Source organism: Triplophysa dalaica, chromosome 25 (assembly GCF_015846415.1).
Source record: "Triplophysa dalaica isolate WHDGS20190420 chromosome 25, ASM1584641v1, whole genome shotgun sequence".
NCBI classification, from domain to species: domain Eukaryota; kingdom Metazoa; phylum Chordata; class Actinopteri; order Cypriniformes; family Nemacheilidae; genus Triplophysa; species Triplophysa dalaica.
In genome coordinates this window covers 4,242,074-4,261,838 of record NC_079566.1, presented here as the reverse complement: position 1 = coordinate 4,261,838, position 19,765 = coordinate 4,242,074, and positions in this window count along the sequence as shown.

The following is a 19,765-nucleotide window of genomic DNA, read 5'->3' as shown; positions in this document are numbered from 1 at the left end:
ACTCCATTTTTCTCTAAGAAAGAGCCAATTCATAAAGCAAATTACTCCAGTCGCATGTAACTATGGTAAACAAGGTATAACAATAAAAATCTGTACCTGCACATACTGGAATCGTGCCTCCTTTACGATGTCGGAGTTTCTTTCAAGTGGAACTCTGTACAGCTGCTTCATTCTGACATGGTTGCGTTTAAGGACTCGATCTATAGTTTCCAAACTCACACTGTTTACATTTCTAAATGCTTCCTGATCTGCAATTACTGCTGCCTGGATTTCACGCAGTCTGATTGCATTGTTTGCCACTACCATATCTAGAATGGCAGACTCCTGTTCAATACCAAATATCTTTCCTCTGCCACCAGTGTGTGGTAATGTGTGGATTCTATAGAGTAAAAGCAAAAAGCATGTCAAAATTGACTTTACTGTATGACATTCACATAAATGGGATTGATAAAACATCTGCATTACTGTAGACACGGCTTGTTCTGCTAACAGGGCAATGCAGTAAAGCTGAAATACACAGTGGTATACATTACAGTAACGCTGTTACCTGTTCTCATTCCGAAAAAGCCTGACAATAGATGCCACAGTGCTGTGACTCAGAATGGGCTGGACCCTTTGTCCAGCCTCTCTAAAGAACAAGCCATGATTGATGACATGGTCATTAATTGTTGCCCGAATTTCATTTGAAACTTGAGCTTGATTTTGTCCACTTGCTGCTGCAGCTCCTCCACCACCACGCACACAAACTCCTCTTCCTCGGGCCGAGCAACAGCTCAGCAACAGCTCAGCAAAGTAAACTGGAATGCTATCTGTCCCTAAAGAGAGAATATAAAGTGTCAGAATAGCTCACAAGCGTATCAGACCCTAAACTAAGAAAAGTGTTGAGCATGTACAGACTCAGTGATCACCAGCTCACTGTAGAGACGGGCAGACACAGACACACATGGACACCGAGAGAAGAGCGACTGTGTCCACACTGCACACACAATCAAGTGGAAACAGAGCTGCACTTTCTCCTCTCCTGTCCCAACTACACACACATCAGAGAAACATTCTTCCCCCAGTTTACAAACTTACACAAAGACTTTGACCAGTTTCAACAAAAGGACAAGATCTCATACTTACTGGGAGAAAAGTCAAGAAGCTCAAACCTGGCTGCAAGATATGTCAAGTCCTGCCACGACCAAAGAACAACCAGCACAACACAACACAACACTGACAGGACAACACACACAAACTGACACTATCACCCTCATTGAGAACTTTAATTAAAACTCTTTTTCTGTTTATATTGAGATGTATATTTATATGTATATTGAGATTTATATTTAATCTTGTGCTTTGGCAGTGTAAATTTTCTTTTATCATGCCAATAAAGCTCCTTTGAATCTTGAATCTGGAGTGTGAGAATTGAATTGAATTTGAAAATCCATTTAATTACAAAAAAATGTTACTTCCAATACATTGAATACATATTTTCACATTACATATTCACAAAAATGTTAACATGTACATAAATATACATCTGCATCTTCCTAATACATAAAACCCCTTACTGCAAAAAAAATGCAAAAATGAACATGCCTTCACATACAGAACACAGCGCTTCTTTACAACACCACTTCATTTCAAAAGATAACAAATCATTCATTGTCTTAATGTCTTAAAATAATTATAATCTGTGACCACCCTTGACTTAATTAAATTGGTAAGAACCATCAGAACGTTCTGTCCAGATTTATTTTCAACCTTATTTTGCCTGCTTATGTAAATTGCCATTTTTGACTGACCCAACACAAAATTCAACAATTGACATTCAAAAGACCTTCTTCTTACATATTTAAAACCACAAATAAACATTTGCATAGAAAAAACCTCATTAAACGATGTTAAAAGATTCTCCAAAACATGGAATAAAGGTCTCCATCTGCAACAATACATAAAAGCATGAAACACAGTTTCTCTTTGACCACAAAAAGGACAATCAGGACTTATTTCCGGATTTAACACCGAAATGAACGCATTTACAGCTATAACTCCATGTAAAATCCTCCACTGAATATCACCCCCCCTCTTGGGTAACGGTGGCTTATATAGAGCTCTCCATTCTGGTTTACACTCTTTGCTTAGTCCAAGGGCATTACGCCATGGAGTATCACATCTGTTATTCAATACTTTTTTATTAAAAACCTTCACACAACTTTTATACACCTCTTTAACATTCAGAGAATCATCACAAAAACATATATCTCTCTTCACCAACAAAGGGCCATCACATTCTTCCAGTTTAGGAGACAAGATTAAATTATAAAAGGAGTCCTCCTCATTAGGCTTTAAGATTCCTTGACAAAAGTCTGCAAGGATTTTTAATTCCTCCTCTAACAATGGTGACTTCCATTTGGTAAGAATTTGCCGAACCAACCGAATAGATTTAATGCCCAGCTTTACAGCAATCTCTTCAAGATTTTCAAGGTAGGTCCTGCTGTATTTATCAAATGTCAAAGTGTTGTTACTCCAGCTTTGATTAATTTGCCATCACTTGCAGAAAGAAAAGAAGCGTTTCCTGCATTGTCAAAACAAGTCCCATTAATCAATGGTTCTTGTAGTAACCAATAAAGTGTCTTTGGATTCTGTCCAATGAAAATATTAAACAGATTCCAAACTTTAAAAATGTTCTTGTAAAAAATTGGTGCATCTGATGCGTTTACTTTCAGAGGATCCATTAAAAAGAGAGTTTTATCAAGACCTAGGCCTCCCATACTCTTTAAAATCTCACATGAAACAACTTTCCAGTTAGAATCCAAGGATCCATACAATAATCGGTGTATAAAACGCATTCGAAAAGTAGCAATTCTACTTTGCACATTAATAAGACCTTGACCTCCTTCATCTTTGGATAAAAATAGCACACTTTGGGATTCCCAATGTAATTTTCCCAAAAAAGTCTACCAGGACTTTCAGAATCTCTACAAGTAGATTTAAAGGAGGATCCAGGCAGGCTAAGCGATGCCACAAAGAGGAGGCCACAAGGTTGTTTATAATAATAATAATAATAATAATAATAATACGCCCCCTGTAGGACATTCTTGGAATCAGCCACTTCCATTTATTTAATCTTCCTTTTACATTTTCAAGAACATTTTCCCAGTTTTTCTTTACAATGGAACCTTCTCAAAGAAAAACACCCAGGTATTTAAAACCCCCTTTAGACCAAAGTAAACCATTTGGGAGTATTGGAACACCCTGTGACCATTGTCCAATCAAAATTGCTTCACTCTTGGCCCAATTAACTGTAGCTGATGATATTTCTTTAAATCATTTAAAATATTTACCACTGTTTCGACATCCTTTTGATTACTAATAAAAATCACTACATCATCAGCATATGCTGACAGGGAAACATTTTTACCAGAATATGGTCAAATCAAACCTTTAATGTTTTCTCTTACGTTATGTAAAAATGGTTCAATGGCCACAGAATATAACATACCCGACAGAGGACAACCCTGTCTCACACCTCTTTTCACCTGAAAGGGAGCACATAAGTCACCGTTAACCTTAATAATACTCTCAATATTATTATATAACACTCTGATTTTTTTCACAAAATCTTTTTTGAAGCCATGGGCTTCCCGGGTTTTAAACAAATATCGGTGTTCAACTCTATCGAAAGCCTTTTCCTGATCTAAGGAGATCAGGCCTACATCAATATCCTTCATTTGTGCAAGATCAAATAATCCCGCACAAGTGCAATATTGTCAAAAATTGATCTCTTAGGAATACAATATGTCTGATCAGAGTGAATCATCTGCTCTAAAACACCTTCAATTCTGTTAGCAAGTGCTTTTGAGAGTACTTTATAGTAACTACATAAAACCGAAACTGGTCTCCAGCATTTTATATCTGTCAGGTCTCCTTTTTTTGGTAAAAGGGTAAGAATAGCTCTCCGACAGCTTAACGGCAAATATCCATTTTTAAAACTGTCATTTAAAACCTGAAGCAAATCTTCCCCCGCCACTGATCAAAAAGTTTAAAAAAACTCAACTGACAGGCCATCTATACCTGGAGCCTTTCCAGTCTCCATACTTTGAAGTGCTTTTTTAAGCTCTTCTAGACTTAGTTCACCACTAAGATCCTTATTTGACTCAGTAGAGACTTGAGGTAAGTTTTCTAAGAAAGAATAATTCATGTTTTCTACGTTCAGCTCAGATTTATATAGCTCCTTATAAAAACGAACAATTTGTTTACGAATTTCATTAGCATCTGTTAACATTCTCCCCGACTCAGATCTTAATGAATGGAAAAATCTTTTTTTACCATTCTTTTTCTCAAGTCCAAAATAAAATGTTGATGGTACCTCCATTTCTTCAATGCTTTGAAAACGAGACCTGATCAAAGACCCTTATGCTCTCATCTCTAAAATTTTATTTAGTTTGGATTTTTTCTCAGAAATATTCCTCGTAAATGTCCAATCTCCAGTAGATTGTAGTCGTTCTTCCAAATTAATAATATCCATCTCTAAAATATTCGTTGACCTTTCCATATTTTTTGTGACATTCTTTGTATATTGCTGACTAAATTGTTTAATTTGGACTTTTCCATAGTCCCACCACTGTTGTATTGAATTGAAAGTTGATTTTGTGTTCCTAAATTTTTTCCAGAAAAACTAAAAAGCATCCTTGAAACCTTTATCTTGACCTCACCATGTTTGTAACCACACCAGTAAATGTCTAGAAGGAGCTGAGTATCACAGTCATTTTAAAGCTGCTTAATTGGTGCTTATTAGGCTTTATTGCTGCTCCCTGATATCCACAGGTGTTTTCAATACCTGATTGAAAACACTTCATTGAACCTCTGTTCTTCAGAGTGGTAGTCTTTAAGGGGTTGAATAATTATGTCAATGAAGAATTCACAAAAGAAACATTTACTACTGTATTACAAAACTAATTGATGTCATTTTAGTTGCATATGGTTCTTTAAGAAGTCCTTGTAGGATTTCATTCTGAATACAATTACAAATGTACACTTAATTCCCTAAAACCATTTACAGCATTGGGGGTTGAATAATTTTGAACACAACTGTATATCTTATCCAATCTTGCCAAAGACACAACTTTATCACGAAAATGAGACCATGTATACGGTCTGCTATTCCCATGAAAATTCCTCCATACATCATTAAGCTCATGAGTTTTAATTAGTTGTATTAGCCTTTTTTTCGTGATGGCATATGCGGTTCAAGGTGATTTCTGTCAATATTCTGTTCAGTACAATTAAAATCACCACTAAAAGTCATCACTCTGCTTTTGATGTCCACTAGTCCTTGACCACCTTCTTGTCTTGGTAAAAACAGAACAGACGCTTTAAGCCAGTGTTGCCCAGACCAAAAGAAGTCTATCAAAAGTTCTGCAGATTTTCCACCAGTTCATTAGGAGGTTCCAAGACGGTCATTTTGTGCCATAAAGATGAGGCTACAAGGTTGTTACAGATCAATACTCTTCCCCTATAAGAAAGCAGAGGTAGCAGGCTTTGCCATCGAGAGAACCGAGCATACACTTTTTCCATCAGGCCCTCCCAATTTTTCCTCCTATAATCCTCTCTTCCTAAGTAAACCCCCAGATATTTAAAACCAGATCTTCCCCATTGTAAAAACGCTGGAAGTAATGGAACATTGTGACTAACACCACACCACAGATAATCACTTTTTTCCCAATTGACTTTTGCAGATAATGCTTTCCCATAACTCAAAAAAAATCTAAAAAACTCTAAAATATTCTTTAATACTTCAACATCATTTTCATTTCTTAAAATAACAGTTATATCATCAGCGTATGCTGAGACTTTCAAACATTCATGAGGAATTTTACTGTTAACATGTAGGCCCATTAACTTTTCTCTTAATTTACATAGGAGAGGTTCAATGACCAAACTATAGAGCTGACCTGAAAGAGGACACCCCTGTCTTATTCCCCTCTGCACTTTAACAGGTATACTGAGACCACCCGCCATCTGGCCATACATGTGGCATTGAAATAGAACAACTTTATCATGAAAACAAATTTCTCCCCAAAACCAAAAGTCTTTAAAACTTTAAAAAGATATTGATGATCAACTCGATCAAAAGCTTTTTCTTGATCGAGTGAAAACAACCCTATATTAATATTATTACTTGTAGCATAATCAACAACATCACGTATTAAATGCAAATTATCAAAAATACATCTTTCTTTTATACAATAGGATTGGTCCTTGTGTATTATCTTTTTTAATATTTTGTTCAATCTGTTAGCAAGACACTTTGAAAACAGTTTATATGTGTCATTGTGAAGTCAACAGTGATGAGCTTATGGTCAGTGAAAGATGTGGGGACAATAGCTGTATGTACAACTTTACTTTTCATATTTATGGATACATATAATCTGTCAAGACATGCTGCTGAAATTCTTCCTTCATTTAGCTTTACCCAAGTATATTGTTTAACTGAAGGATTAAAATCTCTCCAAATGTCTGTAAAGTTAAACGTTTTAATTAAATTACCTAAAACTATTGGTGACTCAAAGTGCGGTTCTTCTCCGTTCCTATCAAATAAATGATTCAGTGTGCAGTTCCAATCCCCTCCTAAAATTATTAAATCATCCTCTTGTTGTTGTCCCAGAAACATTTTCAATTGATTCAAAATATTTATTCTCTCCGTCCCATTGTTAGGAGCATAGATATTGACAAAAATAATACAAATACCATTGATTTCAGCTCTCACTGCCAATAATCTACCTGGTTCAATTTCCTTTATTAATAAGATTCTTACTTTCATACTTGCAGAAAAAAGTACTGCCACTCCTGCACTCAAGTTAGTTCCATGAGAAAGAACACATTCATCTTTCCACCACAATCTCCAGTCCACCTCATTATGTGCATCACTATGAGTTTCTTGCAAGAAAATCATATCTAAATTTTTTAATCCAATAAATTCTTTGAAAATATCAGCCTTCTTCCTATCCCTCATCCAATTTACATTTAGGGAGCCCACACGCATCATCTCAAGAAGGAAAGAAAAGAGGAAAAGAACTAACAAAAAGAAAGACATGTAATCCATTTTGTTTGTTTTTTAAACATTTCTCCTCTTTAGCTGTCGTTTTATTCCTTTCTCCTTCCGAATCACAGTCAAGTGTTTCCTTAATCTGAAACGTTTTAACTGTGACAATTCATCTTTGTTGCAAGTTTTTGTTGCCCATAACACAGAATCAACAAACTTATTTAAATCTGGAAAAAAATCACTCACATTAGTCTTTTTACCCTTTGTTTCATCAAGAAATTCGTTGATTTGATCCACAGAATACAAATCTGCTTTCGATGCTTTTGACAACTCTGACCCTTCTGACCATTGATCATCATCTCTCATACTATCATCAGTATATTGAGACATTCCATCAAACTCATCATCTAAGATTTCTTCTGCATCGTCTACATCTTGAACATCACTCTGAACCACATCGCTTTTTCTATCAACATTCTCAACCTTATCATATACAATAGCGGCACTACAACCAGCTTTTCCACCAGTCTCAACATTGTCATCGCTTTCACTCACCTCGTTGTGACCATTGACCTCCTCTATCGGCCCTTCTCTTTGCTTGTCTTTAGGTTGTTTTGTCCGTGTTGCTGTAATATCCTCAACTGTGGTATTTACAGTATTATTTGACGACCCGCTGCCTCCGGCTGATTCAGTGGACGATTTGCGTTCACTTTCCTCTTTCTTATGTGGACAAGCGAAACTTTTGTGGCCTAAATCTCCACATTCAAAACACTTAAAATTTTCAGTGCTTGCATACAAGATGTATGAAGTTTCTTCATGACTCACACAGAAAGAAATCTCCAAACTACGCTCCGGTGAAGTCAGAAACATTAACACTTGTCTTCTGAAAGACAACACATGTTTAAGAGACGTGTTTTTACAACCCAACGGGATCATTCTAAACGGACTTGCAATTTTTCCGTATCGAGTTAACTCTTTTGCAATCGCATCATTTGAAATGAAAGGTGGCACATTCGATACAGTAATTTTTGTTGTTGGAGCCACTAAAGGAGTCACGGGCACAAACGCTTCCTTAATCCAAATACCGTTTTCAGTTAGTTGATTCACTAGTTGTTCTGTTTTCAAAAACACCACAATTGCTTTATTCATTCGTGATGCTGAGAGAATATTATCAAAACCGATCAACTCTCCCACCACCACGAGCACATCCTCCACACTAACGCCCTGTTCAGTGACACACCTGCACCCATTCAGCATCAATATTTGTGAGGGGACCAAAAGCCGCGAGCGGCTTCAAAAAAGAACAAATAAATATATATATATAATGCATTAAAGTTTAGCCAAAAAGAAATAGGAAACATAAACTGAAAGAGAGATTCAGTTTTTACCATTCACTCTCCAAACACCACGCTCCACAACACTCACGCATGCGCAGAGAGAGAGAGAGAGAGAGAGAGAGAGAGAGTGTGAGAGAGAGAGAAGGAGAGGGAGAGAAAAAGGGAGAGAGTGTGTGAGAGAGAGAGGGAGAGAGAGAGTGTGTGAGAGACCTTTAAAATCTGATTTATTTTACAATAAATATTTCTAAAAAATACAAAAAAATTAAAGAAAAATAAAGTAAAATAATTTCATATACTGAACAATTTACAACTCCACTTCTCTTTTATAACACTCCAAAACTTAACTGATAACCTTGCCCTTCATTGGGCTTACGCAACACACCTTCTGTTCCCCACATAAAAAAAGGTCTCAATATCTTTTACCATTTCATAATAGGCGAACTCCAGCATCAAATGTCCCTTTATAAAACCTTTTAACATCTGTACTGGATCTACTCCACTTAAATTTAGAATCCTGTTTTTCCTGGTTAACCAGATCGCCATCTTTGCTTTACCAAAGATAAAGTTCAATAATATTACTTTTTGTTTATTTGTCGCCCTATATTTTGGGCCAAATATAAATAACCCATTAGTAAACAAAAACCCTAACCTTTGGCAAACATTTTTTAAAAACCAAAGAAGTTCACTTAGTCTTGAACATTCAACAAAAAGATGGTTAACGGTTTCAGAGTCCCCACAAAAGCTACACTCTACACTATGCAAAGGATTCAGATGTGCTTTGTACCTGTTTGTGGCTATTGCCCAATGTACAATCCGCCACTGAAAGTCCCCTAGTCTTTTTTCAATAGGCTTCTTATACAGGGACCTCCAACTACCTTTCGGGGAAGATCCATGCTCAGTTACTCCAATCCATTTTGACTCGATCACATTGTCCAGAGCTCTTAGATTAAGAATTTTAACACAAAACATGTACAGGGCTTTCTTGGAGAAAAGTTCAAAATTGCCAGGTTCAGGTGTTCTAAAAGTCAGTAGACTCCCTTCAGTCTCTTCCCAATCTTCCACTTCTGCAGACACACGAATCTCAGGGAAATATCCATCAAAGTTCTCCAACTGTGCCAGCTGAAGACGCAATTGGTTCTTTATTTCTTCCAGCAGTCTTTGAAGAACTCGAAGAGACCGAAAGTCTGTTCTCATATGCAATTCTTCTGGTGTAATCCACTGATTGTTAATTTTTAAATGTCCAATTTTACAAATGCCAGCTATTATCAAGTTATTTCGTAAAGTAACAGAATTCAGTAGATCTGTAGACAACAATCTGTTAAAGAACAAAGGTTCTTCCATAGTCCAGACGCTAACTCTTTCCACAGAAAAAATATCCCACACTTGTAAAGCTGAAGCATAGAAAGACGAAAGTCCGTTAAGGTCCATGTTCTTCAAGTTCATTAAAAACAAATGTCTGTCAAGACCCAAACGACCAACCCTCTGCAAGAGGGCACATGCCACTTCCATCCAGTTCTGATCTTGATGGTAAAGAAACCTTTGGACAGTATTTAGACGGAAAGCCGCGTATCTGGATTTTAATTCAATTAGGCCTTGTCCTCCTTCATGAACTGGTAGGTACAAAACTGCCTCTTTCACCCAGTGCTTTCCAGACCAGAAAAAATTAACAAGAACTCTCTGGATCTCCACAAAAAAATCCATTGGTGGATCCAGAACATTCAGCCTGTGCCACAGGGTAGATGCCACTAAGTTGTTGATAACCAGCACTCTTCCCCTATATGATAGTTGAGGCAGCAACCAGTTCCATTTAGATAACTTAGCACATACTTTATCCTTTACATTTTCCCAATTCTTTTTTTTTAAACTCTTCACTTCCTAAATAAATCCCAAGAAATTTAATTCCTATTTTACCCCATTTTACATTTTCAGGAATAACTGGTAAGACCTCTGTTGAATGTTCAATGCACCACAAAGCTTCCGTTTTACTCCAATTTAACTTGGCAGATGATGCCTTTTCGTATAAACAAAGACACTTCTTAATTATATTTACATCTTTTTGATCCTTAACAAATACAGTGATATCGTCTGCATATGCTGTCAGCTTCATTTCATTATAGATATTGTTTCCTACACATATACCAGAAACCTTTTTTCTAAATAAACACAGCAAAGGTTCTACTGCTATTGCATACAACTGACCAGACAAAGGACATCCCTGTCTGATTCCCCTCTGCATTTGTATTGGTGGGCTTAAACCTCCTCCAATTTTCACTAAACACGAAGCCTTTGTATACAAAGTCTTAATCCAGGAACAAAAACCATCACCACAACCAAAAGCTTTTAAAGTTTTAAATAAATACTCATGATCTACACGATCAAAGGCCTTCTCTTGATCTAAGGATAGAAGACCCAAATTGATACCATTTAATTTACAATAATCAAGTAAATCCCTCACTAAAAAAATGTTGTCATAAATAGTTCTATTTGGAATACAATATGATTGGTCTTTATGAATGATGTCCCCCAACACACACTTCAATCTATTGACCAAGACTTTTGCCAGAATTTTATAGTCAGTGGTGAGAATGGAAACGGGTCTCCAGTTCTTCATGAGACTTATGTCTCCTTTCTTGGGAATAAGAACAAGAACAGCCCTCTGACAGCTCCTAGGAAGATTTTGCTCCTCATAGCATTTCTGTACAACCTCGTAAAAGTCTTTACCGATGATTCCCCACATGGCTTTATAGAATTTCCCCCGGCAGACCATCGATGCCTGGTGCACGACCAGGTTTCATCTGTTGTACAGCTTCAGTCAATTCTTGAAAAGAGAAAACACTGTCCAAGTTTGCCTGTTGTTTTCCATTAAGAGTCGGAAGTTGTTCAAGCAAGTCCGATGTACTCTGTGAATCACAGTTTTCAGCTCTAAAAAGTTCTGAATAAAAGTCCACAGCAATTTTCCTCATGTTTTTTGGGTCAGACGTTTTAGACCCATCTGGTAATGTTAGACAATGCATTACATTCTGCTTTTTTGAAACTTTTTCAAGATTAAAAAAATATGTAGTTGGTGCATCCATATCATGGACTGACAAAAAACGTGACCTTATAAGTGCTCCTTTAGCTTGCACTTGCAGTAGGGAGTTAAGAGTATTCTTTCTCTCACATAAGTTCTCAGCAATCACAGTGTTTGATTGCAGCACCATATTAGATGTAATTTTTACTATTTCCTTTTCTAATTCAATGATTTTTTTCTTAATCTGTGTAGTAGAGAAAGAAGAAAACTGTTGACAAAAAATGCGAATTTGTGTTTTTCCCAATTCCCACCACTGAATTAGGTTTTCATATTCACTTTTCTGTGAAACCCAAGATCCCCAAAAGTATTTAAATCTTTCAATAAATTCTTTCTCCTGTAACAAACGTACATTCAATTTCCAGTAAGGGCTTTTGCACTGAGTCTGTGATAAGGTCAAGTTACAATTACAGTTTTTCTCAATTGTTTACACACAAATTATGGTACTTGAGACACAATGACCACAACAAGTAACTCATTCTCAACTCCCTCAACCAATTCTGCTAAACTACAAGCACAGTTCCTGCTTTACACTCAAATTGCAGTTCTAAAACACACTTTTTTCAAAACACTACACACAATTCTCTGCTTTTGGCACAATTTTCATGCAGAAAATATCTTGTTTTCACAAGGTTCACACTGCCATTCAAATATGCACACTGACTCATCAAAAGGGCAAACACCCGTCACACAGTTTTACAATTAGTAATCAGAGATTTAGCATAAAAGGGCAACAGGTGAGCTCTTCTGTTTTGGAGCAATGGATGCCAACATTGGAAACAGAGGCAGAGCCAGAGGAGTGAGAGTAAGAAGAGGAGGAGGAGGAGGAGGCGGAGGACGACGAGGAGGAGGACGAGGAAGGCCAAGGACCGTAATCTCTGATGAGATCCGAGCCACTTTGGTTGATCATGTGGTCAACCATGGTCTAACAGTGAGGGAGGCTGGGCAAAGAGTACAGCCACATTTGAGCAGGTACAATGTAGCATCCATCATCTGGACTTTCCGAAATGAGAATAGGTAAGAAATCTACTCTCACTAGAAAATTGCAATACTGCATATCAATACAGTCCTCAATGAGTACAGTAGTACAGTATTGCCTGTGGACTGTTCTGTAGGACTGTAAAAATACTGAAAAGTATGTTTCACGTATTTAGGAAATGTATATATTTTACTATTTGTTTGGCAGAACTGAAAGATTACCAACACAAGGTGGTCGGGAACGTCTTCTGTCTCCTGAACAGGAAACTGAAATCATAAACATGGTCCTAGAAAACAATGCCATATCATTACGGCAAATACAAAGAAAAATAATAGAAAACAATGACATGTTTCAAAATATTGATAGGGTAAGCTTATCAACACTGGACCGTGTCTTGCGCAGAAATCATCTCAGGATGAAGGTCTACAGGGTGCCATTTGAACGCAATTCAAAAAGAGTCAAAGAATTGTGATATAACTATGTGCAAGTGAGTCCCACAATTGATGCATACTCTCAACACTGTATAAAGTAAATTATACATATTTCCATATTGTAATGATGATGATTGTGCTTCACAATAGTGACCACTCCATGTCTATTTCTGATATTGTCATGTGTGTTTCAGAGAGTCCTTGAGCTAGAGGTGGCTGCAGTGGAGCACCAGTTCATCTTCATTGATGTGGCGGGGTACAACCTCACAAAAAGACGAAAGATGGGAAGGAATATCATCGGCCAGCGTGCCATTGTTGAAGTCCCTGGCCAGTGCGGAGGGAACATCACAATGTGTGCAGCGATTACCCACCACGGCGTCATCCATCACCATGCTACCCTTGGCCCCTACAACACCGCCCATCTGATCACATTCCTTGACACCCTACACAACACACTCATTCCACCAGATCAGGTAGATGGCCCAGAGCAGCTCAGGTACGTTGTTATTTGGGACAACGTAAGTTTGTCAGGGCTGCTCTGGTTCGTAACTGGTTCACTGCACTAATCTTATTGAGGAATTTTTTTCTGCCTGGAGATGGAAAGTGTATGACCGAAATCCACAAACGCGTATACCTCTTCTCCAAGCTATGGAGGAGGCATGTGGAGGTATAGCAGCTGATGCTTTTCATGGCTGGAATCGCCATGCTAGGCAATATTTCCCCCGCTGCTTAGCCAGGGAAAACATTGCTTGTGATGTGAATGAGGTGCTGTGGCCAGACCGCAACAGAAGAGAGGATGCAGCATAGTTTTTTTTTTTTTTTTCTTATTTACTGTAACTGTATACATTAAATTCTTCTGTTGTTTTGTATGTAGTGTATGTGCAACTTTGCGTTGGTTGGGAATGGGATGTACACTGTGTACATTGTTTTTGCGGGAAAAATCAAATAAAGTTTTACCGTGTGTTCCGAGTATAAAAACAATATTCTCAAATATTTTACAACACACTTATGTTTGTACTGTCTGTAGTAAGTGTAACGCTGAACCAAAAAAGTCATTATGATGAATGGAAAAGAAGTGTTTTATATTCATCATAGTGTTTTACATTGAGCACATCAGTGTTCAGCTGGTTCTTACATATGATGGTTTGAATGTGTCATTTGTAAACAAAATCCAATTTTAATAAGAAATAACATTGTTTTGATCTTAAAGTTTCATTTTTGCAGGAGAATTGAGGGGTTTTGCCCATTGTGTGTGTTTTTTTGGATTTGTGTGTAGAGTTCTGAGAATATGAGACATGCTTTCAGAAAATGTGTGTAAACAATTGAGAAAAACTGTAACAAAATGATGGTCTGAGAAACCACATGGTGCAATATTCGCAGCCACAATCCTATTATTTGTTTTTTTACAAACATAAAATCTATCTAATCTAGCTGCACTTATTCTCTCTTGTGAAATTTTTATCCAAGTGTATTGTTTAACTTTTTTATTCCTCTCTCTCCACACATCCAACAAATCATTTTGAAAAGCAATTTTTTTTAGAAACGCAGACGATTCAAAATCTGGTTCAGTATTATTCCTATCCAACATAAAATCAACTGTACTATTCCAGTCACCTCCTACTATTAGGAAATCATCTGCATTCACAATTTTCAAATATTCATTCAGTTTTTTAAATAGAATTATTCTATCTGCACTTCTGTTTGGAGCATAAATATTAACAAATATGAACTTATATTCGTCAATTGTAGCTTTTACAACAAGAAGGCGACCTTTTTCTAATTCTAATTTTGACACTATATCAACATTGAGGTAAGGTGAAAAAAGTATGGATACCCCAGCACTTAAATTTGTTCCATGACTTAAAGAGTAACTGCCCTCCCAACACAATCCCCACTCTGTCTCATTGCTTTCGTCGCTATGTGTTTCTTGTAAAAATATTACATGCGATTCTTTAAGCTTAAGGAACTCAGTTAGTAAACCTCGTTTTTCTCTATTCCTCGCACCATTTATGTTTAGAGTACTAACTCGTAAAGTTTGCATGTTAAAGGTGTGGAAAAGAAACAAAAAAAGTGAAAGACAGAGAAAGAGATATATAAGAGCAGCACCCATACCCATGTGAACCTATTTATTCTTTTTCTTTCCTTTTAGACTTTTACGAACTACTGTAGCCATTTTTTTCAAACGAAATCTTTTTTGTTTTGATATGACATCACATCCTACACTTTGCTGTACAGTCATAACTGACCTCAAGAATTTAACGGCATCCGGAAAAAAGCTTCAAAACATCCACTTTCTGTCCTTTTGTTTGATCCAGAAAGTCATTAAATTCTTCCGCAGTATACAGATCTTTAGATGTTTGACTCAACTCAAACTCCGAAACTTCTGAACAACTGTCACTGTCACATCTTGATTCATCAACACACACCTCATCCTCCTCAACAAACTGTAAACCACTTCCACTTGCCATTTCAACTTCCATATCATTGCCACATATAGTACTCTGCTCAGCTCCTGAAACACCAAGCACTATCGGAAAAGAAGACTCACTCACCTCTGATCTTGACATTGACTCCTTGTCTGACTCGGCCTGTCCTTCTGAAAGCTGTATGCTCTCAAGGGAACTAGTACATCCACTGTTAGTTGAACTTTTATCCTGAGTCTCCTCGGTTTGTTTTTCGTTTTGTACTTTTTGCTTTTTATTTTTCGGTTGTGTATACGTTTCTTTTACCACCGTGTGTCTTTTTCGATTTTATCACTAGTTTTTCCAAGTTCCGACTGATTTCTCTTTTCGTTGCTTTCCGTCTCTGCGCTTTTCTCCTCATTTTGTTTTCTATGAGGACAAAACAATTTCTTGTGGCCTAAATCTCCACATTCAAAGCATCGCATACTTTCCGTTGTTGCGAAGATCATGTAAGAGCTTTCCTCGTGTTGTATACGAAAAGATACTTCCAAAAACTTTGTCGGTGCTTGCAAAAACATAAAAACCTGTCTCCGAAAAGACGTTACGTGCTTTAGTGCGTTGTTCTTACAGCCGAGTGGAACCGTTTTAATTGGACTCGCAAATCTTCCAAAGCGACTTAGTTCTTTTATTATCGCTTCATTCTTTATGAACGGGGGCGCGTTCGAGATTATGACACGCGTCGCAGGAGAACGCAAAGGTGTCACCTGCACAAACGTGTCCGCCATTTCAATTCCATTCTCTACAAGCACATTAACAAACTTCTCTTCTTCCAGAAACACAACGACGGCCTTATTCATCCTAGACGCTGAAATTATTTTATCATGGCCAACAACCCTTCCCATGGCCATAAGTACATCTTCCACCGTACAAATTTGATCTGGAAAACACTTGCATCCATTTCCAATGGAGAAAATCGGCGTTCCCTCATTTGCGGGTGAGGCCATGTTTAACGTCTATGCAAATGGACACCAGTTTAAGCCAATTAAGCCCTGACTAAGGTGAGAAAAAAAGACCATAAAGTTTAGAAAAAAGGAGAATGTAAAGATCAATCAAACGCCTCTCACACTCCTCACCACGCCAAACTCACTCATGCGCACTAGACAGAGAGAGAGAGAGAGAGTGTGTGAGAGAGAGAGAGAGAGAGAGTGTGTGAGAGAGAGAGAGAGAGAGAGAGAGAGAGTGTGTGTGTGTGAGAGAGTGTGTGAGAGAGAGAGAGAGAGAGAGAGAGAGAGAGAGCGAGTGTGTGAGAGAGAGAGAGAGAGAGAGTGTGTGAGAGAGAGAGAGAGAGAGAGAGAGAGAGAGAGAGTGTGTGTGAGAGTGTGTGAGAGAGAGAGAGAGAGAGAGAGAGAGAGAGTGTGTGTGTGACCAGAGCACCACCCCTGCTGCCTACACCCCCCACCCGGCATATGCAACAGAACTCCAGCAGCCTAAGCTATGCCCAGACAGTGAGCAGAAACTCCACACCGACATCTGCACAAGCTCCAACAGCCGAGCTAAAAGACATCCATCAGATGCTGAACCTGATCTGCTCACACCTACTGTATTAAGACAAAATCCGCAATAAACAAATAAATAACTTATGGATAACAAATCATTTACAATATCATGTTGGAATATTCAAGGCCTGAGGTCATCTGCTTTTGGACTGAAAAGCAAAAACATAGACTTCAGCTCTGAAACAAAAAACTCAGACATCCTCCTACAGGAGACATGGAGTAGAGGAGACGGACCCACTGGTCGCCCTACAAACTACAGAGAATTCATCATTCCATCCGTCAAACTGCCTGGTGCCACCCAGGGAAGAGACTCAGGCGGAATGCTGATCTGGTATAAGTCCGAATACGCCCACTCAATAAAAATGACTAAAACTGGCCAGTTTTACACATGGATAGAAATCAACAAGACCATCACTTCAACAGATAAGAATATCTTCCTGGTTGCAACCTACATCCCTCCAGCAGAGTCACCCTACTTCAATGAGGACAGTTTCACGATCCTGGAAGAGGAGATCAACTACTTTCAGTCACAGGGCAATGTTCTGATCTGCGGTGACCTAAATGCCAGGACAGGTGAAGAATCAGACTCGGTTCACTCCAAGGGAGACAAACACATTCCAGGAGGAGATGTCCTTTCCATACCTACACATACACAAAGACTGAACTACGATAAAACAACAAACGAAAATGGATTAAGACTTCTCCATCTTTGTCGCACACTGGGTCTGTACATGGTCAATGGACGACTACGAGGAGATTCATACGGCAGGTACACCTATAGTTCTAAGCTGGGTAACAGTACGGTAGACTATTTCATCACGGATCTGAATCCTAACTCCTTCAGAGCGTTCACAGTTAGCCCACCATCCCCATTGTCAGATCACAGTAAAATCACTCTCTACCTCAATAGATCCAAACCTAACACAGAGGCATCAAAACAAACTCACCTCCATACCCTAAAACAAACTTTCAGGTGGAAACAAAATTGCGAAGATACATACAAAAGCATAACTCGTGAACCAAAAATTCAAATCCTACTGAATAAATTCCTCGATACCCCATTTCCACACGATAGTGAAGGTGTAAATTTAGCAGTAGACAGGATTAACCAAATTTTTACAATATCTGCAACCCTATCTGACCTAAAACCCACTAACACAAAACCAAACAAAAAGCCTGTAAATGAGAAATGGTTTGATAAGGAGTGTAAAAACCTTAGAAAAGAAGTAAGAATTCTATCAAATCAGAAACACAGAGACGCTGACAATGTAAACACACGCCAACTCTACCATGAAAAATTTAAACAATATAAGGAAACACTAAGGAAGAAAAAGAAACAAGATACACAAAACCAGTTAAAAGCAATTGAACAATCTCTAGAAACAAATCACTTCTGGGAACATTGGAACACACTTAACAAACCCCACCATGAAGATCTTCCCATTCAGAACGGAGACATATGGATAAAGCACTTCTCAAACCTCCTTAGTAAAATAAACAAGAACCATGAACAAACTAACCTACTCAACAAACTATGCACTCTGGAGTCAACAATTAAAGATTACCAAAACCCTTTAGACTATCCAATTACACTCGCTGAGCTAGAACAAAATATACCAAAACTTAAATCCCAAAAAGCAAGTGGTATCGACGGTATCCTAAACGAGATGATTAAACACGCAGACCAAAAACTTACACTCGCCATCCTCAAACTGTTTAATATCATCTTTAGTACAGGTATATTTCCCACAATCTGGAACCAAGGTCTCATAACTCCAATCCATAAAAGTGGAGACAAATTCCACCCTAATAATTACCGCGGAATATGTGTAAACAGTAATCTAGGTAAACTCCTCTGTAACATTCTTAACAGCAGACTTATCCAATATCTAAACAACCAAAACATCCTGAGAAAATGCCAAATTGGTTTCCAACCCAAATACCGCACATCCGATCATATATACACTCTTCATACCTTAATTGACAAAGAAACAAACCAAAATAAAATAAAGCTCTACTCATGCTTTGTTGACTTCAAAAAAGCTTTTGACTCAATCTGGCATGAGGGACTTTTTCTTCAGTTGATTCAATGCGCCATCGGAGGAAAAACCTACGACATCATCAAATCAATGTACACCAATAACACATTTGCAGTTAAAATTGGCAACAAGCACACAGACTTTCTCTCCCAGAGTCGTGGAGTGAGACAGGGCTGTAGTCTAAGTCCTACACTATTTAACATTTACATGAATGAACTAGCTGGAGCTCTAGAACAGTCACCAGCACCCGGCCCGACCTTACAAGACACCGAAGTGAAATGTCTCCTGTTTGCAGACGATCTGGTGCTGCTGTCACCCACAAAAGAAGGTCTACAGCAACATCTGGACACCCTGCACACTTTCTGCCAAACATGGGCCCTATCGGTTAACTTTAAGAAGACTCGAGTCATGATATTCCAAAAAAAGCCCAGTAGCCAAAATCAACATCACCGTTTCAAACTAAACAACGTGCCCCTAGAACACACCAAGAACTACACATATCTTGGTATAAACATTAGTAACACCGGAAACTTAAACAAGGCTGTGAATGACCTGAGAGACAAGGCACGAAGAGCCTTTTACGCCATCAAAAAGAATATCAAAATTGACATCCCAACCGTAATCTGGTTGAAAATAATACAATCAATTATAGAACCAATCGCGCTGTATGGAAGTGAGGTTTGGGGTCCTCTCGCCAACCAAGAGTTCACCAGATGGGACAAACACCCAATAGAGATTCTGCAAACAGAAATGTGTAAAAACATTCTACGGGTACAGAGAAAAACTCCAAACAACGCCTGCAGAGCAGAATTAGGACTGTATCCTCTAATCATTAAAATACAAAAAAGAGCTTTAAAATTCTACACACACCTTAAGAACAGCGACACAGACACACTCCATCACAAAGCCTTAAGTCATCAA